The sequence below is a fragment of the Berghia stephanieae genome, chromosome 4, assembly GCF_034508935.2.
Source record: "Berghia stephanieae isolate SIO BIC M18660-M18661 chromosome 4, UCSD_Bste_1.3, whole genome shotgun sequence".
NCBI lineage: Eukaryota > Metazoa > Mollusca > Gastropoda > Nudibranchia > Aeolidiidae > Berghia > Berghia stephanieae.
This window is the reverse complement of record NC_088363.1, coordinates 74,510,400-74,523,292: the sequence shown is the minus strand read 5'-3', so window position 1 is coordinate 74,523,292 and position 12,893 is coordinate 74,510,400. Positions and strand designations below refer to the sequence as shown.

Below are 12,893 nucleotides of genomic sequence, written 5' to 3'. Positions count from 1 at the left end.
TATTGAATTGTTTTGAGTTTCAGATCGATGGACCGTCCAGGAATTGCGAGGGAGTCTACATCATCTACAGGTAAGATATGTAATATTTTTTATCGTGATTAAAAAAAAATTAAATTATATTTGAATTTCACAAACTGAAATCGTAGATACCGATATGCCACTTTAGATTGCCTTCAACATTAAGCAACATAAGGTATTTATGAAAGAAAATTCATATTCGAGAGTTATTATTAATTATATCAGGTGGCCAGACTGCATATCTTTCAATACATAATTTCTTCGATAATTTATCCGTATACAAATTCAAAATATAAACAAGAATTCTTTTTTTCTTAATTCACTACAGGACGGTATCAAGAGACTGGATCGGATCGTGTATTCTTCAAAGGATTGGATTCGTAACGGAGACCCCATCACGAGGTAGGAATTCTATTTATTTATTCTCTCTCTCTCTCTCTCTCTCTCTCTCTCTCTCTCTCTCTCTCTCTCTCTCTCTCTCTCTCTCTCTCTCTCTCTCTCTCTCTCTCTCTCTTGGCTCAGTTAATCGGCGATAGAGTTGTAGAGTAATGTCATGATATTTTGATAATTAGTATTGCTCAACTATTAGGTAATTAAAGTATAGAACAGTAAAGTTTGCTGCCCCAAACGTAAACAAAGGTCGAGAAGCACATGGCAAACCACATGTTCCTGTCTTGACAGCTCACGTTCCAATGTAAATAATAGAAAGAAAATAACCTTTAAAATTTGGCTGTTAGGTGGCAAAAGAAACGCATATTCATAAATACTCGATCATGCATCAAATAATGTCTAGATATGGATATTTTATGGAACAAAAGATAAAATTTATCAAAAGTTACGTCTATCTATTTTTAGACCAGAGCAAATTATTGCGCTGGTATGAACAAAACGAGAATTATTCGGAGCCTGATTTTCAGAATAATTTAGTCTTATATTATTATTTCTGCAACTGTTAGATTTTATGTAAACATATTTTCAATACTGAAAGTGTATTGCCTACAACTCAAACTACAAAATTGGGAGACCTATATTGTGCGTAAATTATTCCGGTCCCTAACGGAAATCACTAGCAACTTGTTATTGTTTACGTTTGGGGCAGCAAACTTTACTGTTCTATAGAAAATTAATGGATAAAAATGATAAAGATTTATAAAGGGAGGACACGAAGACAGCTGTAAACTGTAACCTACTGGTGAACAAAAATTAGGTTAAGAAAAGAAATCCCATGAAACTCCCGTGATGGACCTCGAAATTTATGGTTCATATCAATGAATCCGTGTCATAATATGCCGAGATGATCGTTCTAGTAGCTTTGTACTTTACTTTTAACAGATGGTAATAATATTCGTTTGCGTTATGTTGTTGTCAAATAGATAGAATTCTAAGTTTAATTTCTTACAGCTTTTATTGTTGTAGACAAATAGTAAATTCATTCCAAATCAAATAGAGGATGGAGTTCAATTTCAAGTCCGTAATATCGAACCAAATAAGTAGGGTAGATCTCACAAAATCCGAACACTCCACAGTTACATACGCTTCACTATCCAGTGTTTACATAACAGTAACGTACACTTACAACTTTTATTGTTGTAGATGAATAGTAAATTCATTCCAAATCAAATAGAGGATGGAGTTCAAGTAATATCGAACCAAATATGTAGGGTAGGTTTCCCCAAATACGTACACTGACACTCCACAGTTCCATACGCTTCACTATCCAGTGTTTGCATAACAGTAACAGCGAATTGATTTTTTTAACATATAATAAAATGATATTGCACTTCGCATAAAAATCGACACATACCAATCATTATGTACTGTAATTCAAAATATTGTCATAGATGGAAGTTAATCAGTAGAAATTTGGTACCTTTTCCGAGTTGAAAAGTAGTCTACCTCGATTTGTCATACAATCTTTATATTTGTACCAGTATCACCACTATAATAAATCGATTCTGTAAAAATCTTTCTATCATTCGTGTACAATTTTGACTTTAGTGATAAGCAGAGGTGTAACTTTGTCCTGTACGTAAATGTTTTGTCAGTAAAATAAATGGCTGCAGCTATTCTACCGTGTCTATTCAGACTCAAATTCCAATGCGCATGTGCAATCAACAGATTATTAGGACTCAGTCTGAATAGTCTCCCATGACAGTATAGCTTTTTAATTTTTTTTTTTTAATATACATTTTAATTATTGATAATTACATGAATTAGTGCAAATCAAAATTACTTTTTAGTAACTATCAATAGGTAGTCTTAACTTAGAGATACTTAGAGATGATTTCCAGCACAGGTTCTCAATGATCCTCTTCGCTGGACTCGGGTGTCATCTTTGTTTCTTCCGGTTGCAGATTACCGTGAAGACAGAATGTGATGCTAGCCTTGCAATCATAGAAGATTTCTTGGTTTTTCCAATAGCTATCCAGTCTGTTCTAGAATGAGTTAAGTGAATCAGCACTGACAACTTTCTCTGGTAGACTGTTCCACACTTGAACCACCGAAACTATGCTTGCGCACATCTAGTCTGGCCCTTTGTGTGAAAAGTTTCTGAGAGTTGCCCCTTGTTCCTGTCCTCAGGGAGTGCTCGGGCCAGAGTTTAAGTAGATTACCAGCTTTTTTGTCATATTTTCCAGTTAACATTTTGTACACTTCAATCATGTCACCTCTTATTCTTCTATAACTTAGTGTTGGTAATTTCAGTTTTCTTCATCTCTCTTCGTATGTCATCCCTTTCATACTCGAGAGCTGCTTGGTAGCTCTTCTTTGGACGCCTTCTATAAGCTTGATGTGTTTACTTTTGAATGGTGCCCAGACTGAGCTGGCATATTCCAAGTGTGTTCGCACTAGTGCTTTGTATAGTGGAATGAAAGTATCTTCATTTAGGTATTGAAATATTCGGTGAATTGTTGCAAACATTGCAGTTGCCTTTTTCACTTTCTCGTTGATGTGGTTTTCAAAGCTTAGATCATTATCGATGATAACTCCAATATCTTTTTCTTCATCCACCAACTCAAGTTCATCTCCCATTAGATTATATCTGAAGCTTTCATCTGGATTTAGGTTTCCAATGTGCATATGTTTGCACTTATCAGGGTGATATCTTAGCAACACCCTATCACTCCACTATGCGAGTTTGTCTAGATCCTCTTGCAATGTGTGCATATGATCTGCTGTTTGTATGATGTTGAATATTTTTGTATCATCTGCAAACATATATACATAAGAGTCTGCTGTATCTGGTAGATCATTGATGAAAATTATGAAAAGCAGAAGACCCAAAACTGATCCCTGCGGGATTCCGGAGGTCACCTCTTTCCACTCAGAGCATGCATCATTTATCGTTACTTGCTGTTTCCTTCCCTTCAAATACTTCTCTATTCATTCTATCATGTCTGGTCCAATGCCATATGTAATTAACTTACTTACTAGTCTTTGGTGCGGCACAGTGTCAAAAGCCTTTTGATAATCCATATAGATGCAGTCTATAAGATGCTCCTTGGTCTAATGCATCAGTCCATTCATCCATGACTCGTAATAGTTGCAATGTTGTTGATTTTCCAGACATGAATCTGTATTGTTTTGAAGTGAAGAGGTTGTTGTTATCTAGGTGAGTAATCATATGGTCTCTCACAATTTTTTCCAGTATTTTGCAGATAATCGATGTGAGGCTCACTGGTCTATAATTCCCTGCTATTGTCTTATTTCCTTTTTTAAATATTGCACTAATTCTTGCTTTCTTCCAGTCATTTGGGACTCTTCTTTGTTCTATAGATTTTGTGAATATTATCATTGTCTAAACCCGCTATATTTGAAGAGAAAGACAAACTCATAGATCAATTGGAAGTACAGATAGAAATAAAAGGAAAAGAGTTAACACTTGTCAAAAGTCTTAAAAGTCCGTCAAAGTAATTGTGATTTCAATGAAAAGCTTTTCTAAGAACATAACATGATGTCCAATTAAAATCAGGTCAAAAATTTAAAAATTACATATTCTGATTGTGCGAGACAGGCAGCAATCCTACGCTCCAAATAGGGGTATGAGCTGAGTCGGTGTGATATGGGCAAAATAGAATTTCTTCTGAACTCTTTTTCTATTTCTTTATCACTTCCACCCTTTGCCAACTGCCCACATTGTGGTGTCCTACCCTCTGTATGCGCATTCACATTGGAGTTTGAGTCCGAATAGCCACGGCAGACTATTCTGACTTGAGTCCGAATTGCCGTTTTGAAAATAAATATGAGTAATTTTCTCTCTCATTCATATTTTGGGCATGCCACTTTACCCCATACCCCAAAACCTTACATGCCTCACCTCAAATCTGTACTGTTAATCCAAGTATCTAAAAGATCACATTAAGTTTAAAATGTCACCATTTATAAAGCGCATATCCACTAAATTTGATTCTCAAATTCCACCCTGTCAAGTGTATATTCCTGCATTTGGGCAAAATTGAACCCAGAGACAAGTTCAAATACACTTTTGTGGGTATTCCATTGAAACGGGTTAAAGAAGAAAAGGACATTGGGGCCACTATGGGTGACAAAATTTTGATAAACATGTCGGTGAAAAAGTAAAAAAAAGCCAACTCCATGTTTGCCGTCATCAGATGCTCATTCCAATATCTAGACAAAGATACATTTTTGCCCTCCTAATAAGGGCTTGTGAGATCACACTTAGACTATACGAACTCATTTTGGTTTCCTTACATTGAAAAATATGAGCAAATTGAAGGTGTCCAAAGGAGGGCACTAAACAGTTGTTTGGACTAGGATTGCTAGTTTAAGAGGAAAGACTGGGGAAACTTAATTGACCAACCTTGAAATGCAGAAGATATAAGGAAAGACATAATAGAACTTTACAAGATGGCAAGTGGTAAATGTGACCAAGACATGACAGGATTTATTAAATGGAGGAAAGTTTTCACAATAAGGAAAGATACGAGAGGTAAAAAAAAGAAACTGCTTACACAAAGACCAAGATTGAATGAAAGAAAAGTTTTACTGTGAGAACGAAAATGTGAAACAGTTTTCCAGATTTGGTTGTGAACATAAAAACCCTAGATGGCTTCAAGAGCAGACCAGACAAATTTTGGTCTGGCCAAAACGTTTTGTACAATTATAAATGCGCTTTAGATTGTAAAACCGGAAGAAAGACAATGAAAAAATAGAATCTGGTGAAGAGGACATAAAAGGACCTGTGCTGGAAACAATGGGTAAAAACAAGGGATTCAAAACCAATAGTGATGCCATTTCAATATGTGTCAATAGCCATAGCTATCATGTCTTTTGGGTTATATTAATCTGTCGTTTGATAAAGTAGAACGCGATACGTCTACAACATTCATCTTTTTACAGAAACTGAAGCTGCCATTCTATCACATCATTGTTGTAAAAACTTTTTGAAATTACATTAGGCTGTATGACTATAATTGTAATGCTGTTTTGGTTTGGGACCAGTCATGTATGGCTTTGGGGCATGAGCATATGTATTTGGGGCGAGGGAATTTGGAATCTATTTTCATTTTTTTTTTTTAGCTTAGTTAACCAATAATACCTTACATGAATTTACACATCAACTACTCTAAAGATGTTTAATAATTGAGTTTCTCAAATAATGGGGAGTTAAGTTGAACCAATCTGCAGCTGTTAGAGGTATAGAAAAAGCATACGAATTTGGGGCGACCTACCCTTCCTAATCATAGTGTGGAATATTTCCAAGTCCATAAAATAATGTAGATTCCTATCAGCAGTTAGAATCTGCAGCATCAGTCAATACTCAGAGAACTCTCAAACTGATATTCTGAGAGAAAACTGAAACTAACAAAGAGAATCTGTACAAGTACAAGGGATAATAATCTTTCGGCATCCAGGAATTCATCTGACACTTCCTACATTTAATTAAACATCCCACATTTAATGTGATCAAACCTATCAGACCTTATTAATTTAGTAAATCTCAAAAGGGTGAAGTCAATGAGGAATGTTACTAATTTTACTCCAAAAAAAAAAACTTTCTAAATAATGTGTCATTGATTGAATAATATGTCTATTAATGGGGCCCTCTGTATTCTTTTATATTTCTGTTATTAGATTAGTATGACGGATAATATCAGATTAAGGGAATTTTTCTCCTAAATCGAGATCACTATTAGGGTCAGTATATGTGGAAAGCAATTTTAAGGCAGTGCGCTGACCACTATATCGCCTTTGGTCAGTACGTGTAAGAAATCAGGGTTGAGCAATTAACCTACAAATCACAGTAGTCTTTATCCAATTGCGAAGCCAGAACACTTGTTTAGACAGAAGAACAGCTCTCTCACATACTCTTATCATAGTGTGTGTATTGATGAGTGTCTTTGTCAAAATTTCATATTCCTTGATAGATAACGGGAATTGTAAAACGGACAAATCTAATTTATGATTCAGTTTCATTGGACTCCAGTCTCACTATTTTCCAATCCATTGTTTGGAATCCACAGACAAGAGTTTCACAAACTGAAATCATAGATTCCAGTATGCCATCTTAGTTTGCCTTCAGCAATAACCAACATTAGGTATTTACAGAAGTGAAAATTAAATGCTTTTTTTTTAATGGTTGAGGTCAAAATATTAGTTACTAGTATCATTAGGTGCAAGACTGCGTATCTTTCAAAACATAATTTCTTTGATCATTCATCTGTTTACAAATTCAAAACGTAAACAAAAATTACATTGTTTGTTTGTTTTTTATTCACCTAAGGATGGCATGAAGATACAGGATTGCATCGTGTATTCTTCAAAGGATTGGATTCGTAATGGAGACCCCATCTTGAGGTAGGAATTCCATTTAGCTCTCTCTCTCTCTCTCTCTCTCTCTCTCTCTCTCTCTCTCTCTCTCTCTCTCTCTCTCTCTCTCTCTCACTCACTCACTCACTGCCCCCCCCCCCTCGATAGTTTTTATATATCTATCTTACCAGGGTAGGTAGGGGGTCAATAATAACACTATTGCCGTCTAGTATTCTTTGATAACACCTCTCTTCCCACATCCCCACTCTTCCCGTCCCCCAATCTTATGATTTGGCCAAATGCCGAAACATCTTTTACTTTTGGTTTGTATAATTTTACTCCCTTTATTTTGCTATAATGTAAAATATTGCTGAACGATAATGAGATGATGAAAAAAACAAAACTCCCGTGATATGAAACTCATATTGAATCCATTGTTTGAAATGCATTGACAAGAGTGCTTCAACTTCAAGTTCAAAGAAAACACTGACTAAAATATATTTCAATTGCTCAAGGTATTGAATATCAATCAAAACTCAAAGGTTACAGCAATAATGATAACTAATTTTGAGTTTAATGCAAGCTATGTGCAGGGTTTCTGACTTACAAGTTTCTAAGGTCAAGTTAGGTTTTGAGGCTCAACCTGGGAACAGAACTTGTCACATTGTTTTAGTTAACCAGTTGAGCTATCTGGTTGGACCCAACTGTAAAGAACTGGGTGGGGATCCTGACCTCCCATAGCGGGCAGGGGGGTACATACTGTGTCTTCTATCCCCTTATATCTGTTATCCAACATGCTTTCTGTCTTTGTCTCGGAATGAGATTACTTGGTTTTGTCCTGGCACTGGTCGGAATCCTAGCTGGGAGGGAAACAGTCAAATGCATAGTAATTGTTTTGGGAGATGATATTTTTTTCCTTGTAAATCATCTCTGTTATGTATTATTATTTTTATTTTGAATGTATAATGTAAGCATTTGAGTGTGTTCCTCTTTGTTGGAATTTGTGCTTGTGTCTGGATGAGACTTGTAGGTGATTTCAAACTAAGTACATTGGTGGTATGCTCTTGGAATTTACATCTGTTCCCTATTTGAACCAATTCCCCTTTGTCTTACCTTTTCTTGGGTACTTTAATTGTAATTCTAGACCTTTTTACTATCCCATTTTCTTCCTTTTTACTGGCGCTGATATAACCTAAATGTGTTGCAAGCGCCGTAAAACCCTTAAAAACAAAACAAACAAACATCTGTAAAGAAGAGTTGAATATTAGTGGTTAGACTGAGTGCCTTTTCAAAACATAATTTCTCCCATCATTGATCTGTTTATGATTACACAATATAAACAAGAAAACGTTTGTTTTTGTTTTTTTCTAAAGGATGGATTGGATTGTGTATTCTTCAAGGACTGGAGACTTGCCGTCAAGGTAGGAATTCCTGTTGGTGTTCATCTCTCTCTCTCTCTTTCTTTCTCTCTCTCTCTCTTTATAATCATTTCAACCACTACACATCCACTACTACAATCACCACATCACTACAACCACCACAACCACATCATCACTACCTCAATACCTCAACTACTAGAACGACTAACACCACATCATCACTACCACTATTACTACAACCACCATTGCAACATCATCACTTCTGCTACACCCACCACATTAACACCACTACCAGGACTACAACAATCACCACCATCACCACCACCATTCATTATCACAACATCCTCCATTATTACAACCATCACCACATCTTCATCACCACAACTACTACTACAACCACCACCGCCACTCATCCTTTCTACAACCACCGCCACCACAGCCTGGGTGGGGTTCCCGACCTCCCATAGTGTTCAGGGAGGTGCTTGCTGTGTCTTATATCCCCCTGTATCTGTTTTCCAATTGCTTTCTGTCATCACTACCACCACTATTACATTCACCACCTTCATCATCATTACAACTACCACCACCACTACAACTCATAATCCCTTCAACTACCACCACGCTGGGTGGGGATCCTGACCTCCCATAGTGGGCAGGGAGGTACATGCTGTGTCTTCTATCCCCCCATACCCGTTTCCCAATTGTTTCTGTCATTGTCTTGGAATGAGATTACTTAGTTTTGTCCTGACCCTTATCAGAGTTCCTTGGCTGGGAGGCAAACAGTCGAATGTATCGTTATAGTTTTGGGAGATGATATTTTTTTCATTGTAAATCATCTCTCTGTTATGCATTGTATTATATGATTTGTAAACATTTGAGTGCTTGTCTCTGGATGAGACTTTTAGGTGATCTCAAACTAAGTACTTTGGCGGTGTGCTCTTGGAATCTACATCTGATCCCTATTTGTTCCCAGTTCCCCATTGTCTTACTTTCTCTTGGGTGCTTTGATTGCAATTCTAGAACCTCTTACTATCCCATTTTCTTCCTTTTTACTGGCACTAATGTAACCTAAATGTGGTGCAAGCGCCGTAAAACCCTTAAAAACAAACAAAACAAACAACTACCACCACATCATCATCACTACCACTACTACAACCACCGCCTACACCACCACCACATCATCATCACTATCACCACTACTACAACCGCTACTCTTCGATATTTTGGGCTTCAGTTCATTTGAAAAAAAGGGGTTTTTGGTATCTCATAGTTCAAAATAGATAAGATTTTGTGTGCAGAAATTCCTCTTTCGGCCTTCAGTCTTGTCTGAAATTTTAATTGGCATCTCTGAGTATAGAACAGTCAATTATTGGAAAAATGTCCATTGTACTATCGGCCTTTTCGTAGGCAAAACACATGCTTTTGTTTGTGTTGAACGTGTATTCCATACATAAGAAAAAAATAGAGAAAAACTTGTGGGCGACAACTGTCCACCAGGTGAAGACCTTCATGGACGTACTGCTCATAGAGTTGAAGTTTGTTTCAGTTTTTCAAGCGTAGACTATAACAATTGCTTACTACCCTCAGATTGGCTGCTGGTTTGTTGAAAAATACTTAACGGAAATCCAATAGACCAGTTTGGTAAATCGTATATTCTTTGCCATGTGATACACATGATGTAAAAGATATAAGCATTTGACAGGGGACAAAGATTTTCATAGAGGCAGTAATTACAAGTAATAGCGTGCATTATGTGTTTTGGTTATCTTGTCATGCGCCATGAATAATATCAATCAATGTCATTCACATTGCATGTGTTAAGTAGGCCTCTCATAGAATAGTATGTATATTATACTTAGACCAGGCCTTTCATAAGTATTATGGAAATACTGAGACTAGGCCTTTCACAAAATATTATGTATATTCATAGTCTAGGCCACTTGCAAAATATTATATACTATACTAAGACGAGGTCTCTCGCAAAATATTATGTTTGTTATAACTAGCACTAGACCTCTTGCAAAATATTATGTATATTAAGACTACAAACTACTTAGTTGAATCAAGTCTTGAAAGTTAGAAATCCCCAGGATTAGACAAGAATCAATTATGAACTAGATGTGAAGTCAAAGAAGTTATTTTTCCTGCATTTTGTAATCTGTTACTGCTATTTGTTACAGATATTTGACGTCATCAAGCTCCAGGAATCGAGATTGGCCATATGTGGGCGGTAGGGGCGGTGGCCAGCAGGGATGGTGAGGTCATGGAGAATGATTGTGGTATTTAACGGAGTAATGGGATGGGTTATATTGGAGGGCCCCAGGGATTGTAATGGCAGTGATCAAGATGTTGGAGGAGTTGTTGGTGGCGACGTGATGATGGGGATGTAGATGGTGGAGCAACAATAGTGACATTGTTGGTGAAGGTGGCATTGTTAGGTGACGAGATGATGGAAATCATGATGGGAGGGTTGTGGTGGTGAAGGGATGATGATGGGAAGTGATGATGATGGCAATGGTTGTGAAGGGAGGTAATGGTGGAGGAAGTGATGATGGTGGTATTGGTGGGGTTGTAGTGATTGTGATGTCGAGATTGTGTTCGTCGAGGAAGGTGGTGGTGGGTAGAAGTTGTGGGGAGGATGAGGATGCTGGAGGTAGATTCAGTGATAAAGTGAAGGTGGTGGTGTGGTTCTGGACTTGGGTTTGAGTTGATTCCAACTGGTTGGGGCCGGGTGAGTTACATTCGTGTTCTTTGTTGACAAGATGATTGTAGTTGGCATTCGCATGGATTTGAAACACAGATAAGTGTGCTTCTACCGGTGGGGGTGCATTTGTTTGTGTTTCATGTCCATACCCAAGTGCAGTAGGCGGACTGGAGGCCTACAGGAAGCCCGAATGTGTTTGGGCAGAATGTTGATTTACAATTGTCTTGAAGACGGGGATAGGGATGTGATTTGTTTGACTCTTTCTGGATGGGTCAACTTGACCCTGGGTTTGGAACTGTGCCATTTACTGGATCTTTATTGTTGAACCTGCTTCTATCATTTTCGCCAAGCCATGGCTTTCACTTATTACCACTAACCTCACATCATGGTCTCTTCTATCACAACCCCTATGACTCTACCATTACTTCCCATCATCCCTTCCAAAGCTATCACCTCCCAACACAACCATTGCCATCAGAATCACCTCCCATCATCATCATCTTCACCACCATAGCCCTGCCGGAGTGACTTCCATCATCACGGCACCTGCCTTGCCATTTTCACCATCATTGTTACTGCTGCTGCTTCCATCTTCTACATCCCTGCCATCACTTTTATATCAACAATACTTTCTTCATCTTGAGCTCTGCTGGTGCAATCTCTGCCGATCTGATCCTGAAAATTACTCTAAGAACGCCATGATCATTTAAAGTGGCCTTATCGTCCCTGCCACCTTGCAAGGCAAGCAAGACAAGCAAGGCAAGACAAGCAAGGCAAGGCAAGGCAAGCAAGTCAAGCAAGTCAAGCCATCAATGGTGACTCTTATCACCATTGCCTCTTTCACCATCAATGGTGACTCTTATTACCATTGCCTTTTTCACCATCAAGGGTGACTCATATCACCATTGCCTCTTTCACCATCAATGGTGACTCTTATCACCATTGCCTCTTTCACCATCAATGGTGACTCTTATCACTATTGCCTCTTTCACCATCAATGGTGACCTATCACCATTGCCTCTTTCACCATCAATGGTGACTCTTATCACCATTGCCTTTTTAACCATCAATGGTGTCTCTTATCACCATTGCTCCGTTCATCACCTCCTATCTTCTTTTTTTTTAATTATTTCCTCTTTCCGATGCCCTCCATTCAATTTTTGTCAAGCCTATAGCATAATATACATTCAAGCACTTAAAGAATTTAACTCACTGTGATTTAGATTTAAATGCCCAATCTTTCACTACAGATATGGTAACTCAAGTTTTTTGTCAAGTTGCAATGTTGCGTAATTTTTCTTTAATCTTAATTTTTTTTCACTTTTCACAATATTTCTTGAAATTAAGATCAAGATCTGTTCAAATAGTCTTTTCTAATCTTTTGAATCCTATCTCAGGACATTTTTCAAGTGGCTTGGCTTCTAAATACATTATTTTTTAGTCGTCATAAACAGTTAAATGAAAGTAAAGATTTACAATATTATAATTTGGTTGCTCCATTACAACTAAGTCAACCAATAAAAGATTTAGATGAAATTAAATAATGAGAACCATTAATGAAATTCTTATCTCATTTAATTCAATATTTTGTCAATCAATTGGGTGCCCTTTTAACGTTGCTATGCCTTCACGCTTCATAATATAAGTTAAGTATGGTAGAAATACACATTTAAAATTTATTCTTACTAATATGAAAAAATCCTTGTAGTTTGTCATATTATAAACAAATCAGTGTTGTAATTATTATATTCGTATCAATATTGTTGTAAATATGATCTAATAATTCCCCCGTTAGGTAATCAACTCACATGTCATCTGGGAATATCTATTACAATTATCTTGTAGTTGGATAGAATAGATAATTTTCTTAAGAAAAGTCATGTTATCAGAATTAAAAGAAATTCTTTTCCTGTCGCAGAATTTTTCAATGGTCATTTTAATGTTAATCACTCGCATACTTCATAAAATAGCTTTCATTTTGTATAAAGTTTTGATAAATGTACTTTCATACATCCACCATTCAC

General features: G+C 37.0%; 1 long non-coding RNA gene across 2 annotated transcripts; it reads left to right on the top strand.

Moving 5' to 3' along the window:
* Positions 1–353: 353 nt before the first annotated feature.
* Positions 354–10,604, top strand: LOC144972096 (uncharacterized). Of its 2 annotated transcripts, none has more exons than XR_013645266.1 (4): positions 354–420; positions 6,761–6,834; positions 8,160–8,207; positions 10,346–10,604. It is a non-coding gene; the product is annotated as an uncharacterized LOC144972096 (long non-coding RNA). The 2 variants fall into 2 exon arrangements; XR_013645265.1 differs by lacking the exon at positions 354–420 and adding an exon at positions 1,264–1,353.
* The last annotated feature ends 2,289 nt before the right edge of the window (positions 10,605–12,893 follow it).